Here is a 5846-nt window from a genome sequence, read left to right on the forward strand (position 1 = left end):
TGAGGTACACAGATGGTATGATGAACCAAACGTTGCTTTACTTGAAACAGTCCAAACTTTGTACATACAGTTGGTAATGATGCAGTCCCTTTTAGCATATATTCCACAAGCAGGCTTACTTTCAATAATGGCAGGTATAATCTTGCAAGATACTTGGAGGGTATACAATTAATGCTTCACAGTCCAGGCTGCACTATCTCCACAGCTATTCTGGCTGGCTGTATCCCAAGGCCCGGATGCCTAAATGCTGGCTTCAATCCTTGGTAAAATAATCTTCCTCCTGTATTGACCCTTGCTTCTATTTTATAGTACCTCTGCCCATCAGCTTACTTATCTGAGCTGGTTGTACTGTCCTTGCTTTATATGCAGGTGGCTGCAGGTTTCTCCCAGAAGGTAAGCTCTTCTTCTGGGGTAATCTTCTGAGCTAAGCTTAGACTCAGGAACTTCAGGCTGACTAGGTTACACTTCTAGCCACTTGGACTGAACGAACTCTCCCCTGTTTGGGCCTACCTATATATACACAGGGCTCTCTAGCTCCCCCTAATGTCTAGGAGGCTAAACTACACCCTAACAGGCCTGACACCCAGATAACACAGGGAAATGCATAATTAAACATCACAGTAATGCAAAAGACATGTTAACCCTTGTGTAGTGCCCACCTTTACCTAGTGGGACACTACACATACACATGTAAACAACGCGTATCGGGGACAAACAGTTCCCCTTCATCAGGTTTAGTAACAATACATAAGAATGGATATTTATAGTGAGAGAAAAAGAAAACAAACGCCAAAAAAACGCACCTGTGTACCGCCCACAATTCTGAGGGGTTAACACTGGGTGTCATCTTGATGGCAGTATACATAAATATAATAAAACAGGGGATATCAATGTTAAAATGTAATAGAAAGGAGTTTACATGTATAAAAGCAATTATGTAAAAATGTTTTAAATGCTTATCATAGTTTTTCAACGTAATAACAGAGCGAGTTGGAAGGTCATGTGACCGCTGGTAGGGTCACATGGTGTGTTACGTTCCTGGAGATGGCGGGGATATGCCGGCCTATTCGTTCCTTATACTGCTGGGAGAAAGGAGACGTGATCAGAAGGGGCGTGACCACGTGACCATCTCCATGGTGAGGACGCTACTTACATGATGTCAGTGCTGGCGCCACAGTACCGATGTCAGCGCTTAGTAGAGAACATGATCGCTATCTTGCGATCATGTGACTGGTTGCCAGGGTGATGGGGGCACTTCCGCTCATAGTGACTATCGATAGCAGTGCTCTCAGTGCCGGACTGTAAGGGGAGGGGTTTGGGAATGTCATTATAGCGCTGGCGTTAATTATCTAAATATGCTCATATAATAGGTACAAAAATATGTATAAAAAAAGAGAGTAATCGACTGATTTGATTAAATACTGTAAAGACTGATAATAAATAGATAGATGGGACATTTTGATCAGAGTAAGTAAACAACAATACAAGTTTACATGGCAATGATTAATACAATGTCCCCGCCGTCCCCAGGAACATAACACACCATGTGATCATACCAGCGGTCACATGACCTTCCAACTCGCTCTGTTATTACGTTGAAAAACTATGATAAGCATTTAAAACATTTTTACATAATTGCTTTTATACATGTAAACTCCTTTCTATTACAAACCGGATTCCAAAAGAGTTGGGACACTATACAAATCGTGAATAAAAACTGAATGCAATGATGTGGAGGTGCCAACTTCTAATATTTTATTCAGAATAGAACATAAATCACGGAACAAAAGTTTAAACTGAGAAAATGTACCATTTTAAGGGAAAAATATGTTGAATCAGAATTTCATGGTGTCAACAAATCCCCAAAAAGTTGGGAGAAGGCCATTTTCACCACTGGCATCTCCCCTTCTTCTTACAACACTCAACAGACGTCTGGGGACCGAGGAGACCAGTTTCTCAAGTTTAGAAATAGGAATGCTCTCCCATTCTTGTCTAATACAGGCCTCTAACTGTTCAATCGTCTTGGGCCTTCTTTGTTGCACCTTCCTCTTTATGATGCGCCAAATGTTCTCTATAGGTGAAAGATCTGGACTGCAGACTGGTCATTTCAGTACCCGGATCCTTCTCCTACGCAGCCATGATGTTGTGATTGATGCAGAATGTGGTCTGGCATTATCTTGTTGAAAAATGCAGGGTCTTCCCTGAAAGAGATGACGTCTGGATGGGAGCATATGTTGTTCTAGAACCTGAATATATTTTTCTGCATTGATGGTGCCTTTCCAGACATGCAAGCTGCCCATGCCACACGCACTCATGCAACCCCATACCATCAGAGATGCAGGCTTCTGAACTGAGCATTGATAACAACTTGGGTTGTCCTTGTCCTCTTTGGTCCGGATGACATGGCGTCCCAGATTTCCAAAAAGAACTTCGAATCGTGACTCGTCTGACCACAGAACAGTCTTCCATTTTGCCACACTCTATTTTAAATGATCCCTGGCCCAGTGAAAACGCCATGCACTGTAGAGTTTCAGCTGGCAACGGCGGATGGCACGGTGGATTGTGTTCACTGACAATGGTTTCTGGAAGTATTCCTGAGCCCATTCTGTGATTTCCTTTACAGTAGCATTCCTGTTTGTGGTGCAGTGTCGTTTAAGGGCCCGGAGATCACGGGCATCCAGTATGGTTTTACGGCCTTGACCCTTACGCACAGAGATTCTTCCAGATTCTCTGAATCTTCGGAGGATGTTATGCACAGTTGATGATGATAGATGCAAAGTCTTTGCAATTTTTCGCTGGGTAACACCTTTCTGATATTGCTCCACTATCTTTCTGCGCAACATTGTGTGAATTGGTGATCCTCTACCCATCTTGGCTTCTGAGAGACACTGCCACTCTGAGAAGCTCTTTTTATACCCAATCATGTTGCCAATTGACCTAATTAGTGTTAATTGGTCTTCCAGCTCTTCGTTATGCTCAAATTTACTTTTTCCAGCCTCTTATTGCTACTTGTCCCAACTTTTTTGCGATTTGTTGACACCGTGAAAATTGGAATCAACGTATTTTTCCTTTAAAATGATACATTTACTCGGATTAAACGTTTGATCTGTCATCTACGTTCTATTACAAATAAAATATTGACATTTGCCATCTCCACATCATTGCATTCAGTTTTTATTCACAATTTGTTTAGTCTCCCAACTTTTTTGGAATCCGGTTTGTACATTTTAACATTGATATCCCCTGTTTTATTATATTTATGTATACTGCCATCAAGATGACACCTAGTGTTAACCCCTCAGAATTGTGGGCGGTACACAGGTGCGTTTTTTTGGCGTTTCTTTGGCGTTTTTTTTCTTTTTCTCTCACTATAAATATCCATTCTTATGTATTGTTACTAAACCTGATGAAGGGGAACTGTTTGTCCCCGAAACGCGTTGTTTACATGTGTATGCGCTTCCTTTGAATAAAAAGAAACATCCAACTGGAAGTTCCACGTCTGTTTCCATCAATGAATTTGCGCCACTGCAATATTTCTTTGTGACAAGCACTCTCTGGAGGATTGGACACTCTTTCCAGGAGAGACATTTCCTGCGGGTGCAGTCCTGTGGAATTGGATTCTATTCACATATCTACAATAGAGTTGTGCCTATCACTAGCACAACTCAATAAGGTGAGCCTTTCTCTATTTTTCAATACCTCAATTTGCTCGAACATACTACCCTATTGTGCGCCCCTTTTCTCTCTCCCACCACCCCACTTGTGGTTTGAGTGGAGGTTAGAGACGTCCTCTTCTACAACAACATTATCACTAATTATGTTACTTACCCTAAAAATAGATAGGATATGATTTAATTTTTGACAGCATTTATATGAATTATTATCCACATTGAAGATATTTTTTCTTTGTTTGTTTCATGCAATTATATCTTTGTAAAAATCATGTTTTTTCTTCTGATTATGTATTTTCAATGGGTCCTGGAAAAAATCGGACAGCACAATGTGTGCTGTCTGTTTCCGTTGTTCCGTTCCGCATGTCCGTTTAAATATAAAACATGTTGTCACGAGGGTATCAAGAGCCACGTCTGACTCCGTTATACCCGGGGTCAGGAAGTCGCAGCGGGTGGCTGCGCGCTCTATATCTAAAGATCACGTTATTTCTTAGTGATTGTTTTCTGTGTTTGCCTTGCTATCCTTTTTGTCTCTCTCAGGGATCCGTAGCTTCTCCTCCTCAGCTGTTTCTTGTCTGCCACTCCCTACCTCCTTATATTCTCCCCTCACACTTCTCTAGTTGCCAGTTATAGAGCTTCCTGCCTGGACATCTATACTGACCCACTGGAGTGGTTAATCCTGGTTGTCGTTCCTGTGTGCTACCCTCCGGATCCCTGTTGGGCTTATTGTTGTCTCCTGTTGTCGCCCACCTGGGAATATATGTTGAGTCTGTGTTGTCTGTCCTCCCCTTGGTGTTTTCCCTTAGAGTTAGTGGTGCGGACTAGTGTTCCCATCGCCCTGTTCACCACCTAGGGCTCAGCTCAGGGAAAGCCAGGGCTTTAGGCACGTGATCGGCGTACGGGTGAGGAACCCGTCTAGGGACATCAGGGCAGCCAGGTGCCAGCCGCCAGGTGAGTCAGGGGCAGTGGCGTACCAAGGGGGGGGCGGGGGGGGCGGGGGGGGCGGCCCGCCCCGGGTGCCACTCACAAGGGGGGTGCCAGCCGCGACTGAGGATAAAAAAAAAAAAAAAAAAAGAAATAAAAAAAAAAAATATGTGGCGAGTGGGCCGGCCCAGGCGTGGCACTGTGATAGGGGCAGGGCTCCAGATGGTCTCTCCCTCCCCCTGTGCTGCTGCCGCCGCGGCGAATAAGAAGAGGGACAGGGCCGGGGGAGGGGCTGTGGCCACTGCGCCACCAATAAAGATAACTGAGCTGTTAATACAAATACAGGAGGCGGGTGCCGGAATCAAATTGCCGGCACCCGACCTCTATGACAGGGAGCTGCGATCAGCTGCAGTTAACCACTTAGGTGCCGCTCCCTGTCACAGAGGTCGGGTGCCGCTATTTGATTCCGGCACCCGCCTCCTGTATTTGTATTAACAGCTCAGCAGTGGCGTACCAAGGGGGGGGGGCGGGGGGGGGCGGCCCGCCCCGGGTGCCACTCACAAGGGGGGTGCCAGCCGCGACTGAGGATAAAAAAAAAATAAAAAATATGTGGCGAGTGGGCCGGCCCAGGCGTGGCACTGTGATAGGGGCAGGGCTCCAGATGGTCTCTCCCTCCCCCTGTGCTGCTGCCGCCGCGGCGAATAAGAAGAGGGACAGGGCCGGGGGAGGGGCTGTGGCCACTGCGCCACCAATAAAGATAACTGAGCTGTTAATACAAATACAGGAGGCGGGTGCCGGAATCAAATAGCCGGCACCCGACCTCTATGACAGGGAGCTGCGATCAGCTGCAGTTAACCACTTAGGTGCCGCTCCCTGTCACAGAGGTCGGGTGCCGCTATTTGATTCCGGCACCCGCCTCCTGTATTTGTATTAACAGCTCAGTTATCTTCAGAGTGGCCCCCCCCCCAGTATAATAAACATTGATTGTGGCGCCCCCCCCCAGTATAATAAACATTGAGTGCGCCCCCCCCCCCAGTATAATAAACATTGGTGGGCAGTGGGCAGTGCCAATGAGGGTTAAAAAATAAAAAATTAACTCACCTCCTCCAATTGATCGCGTAGCTGCTGCCGGTCTCCTTGTAATTTCTTCAGGACCTGTGGTGACGTCACTGAGCTCCAGCCTCTATCACATGGTACATTACCATGGTGATGTATCATGTGATGTATCAAGTGATGAGCTCAGTGACATCA

Source organism: Bufo bufo, chromosome 6 (genome assembly GCF_905171765.1).
Source record: "Bufo bufo chromosome 6, aBufBuf1.1, whole genome shotgun sequence".
In the NCBI taxonomy this organism is placed as follows: Eukaryota; Metazoa; Chordata; class Amphibia; order Anura; family Bufonidae; genus Bufo; species Bufo bufo.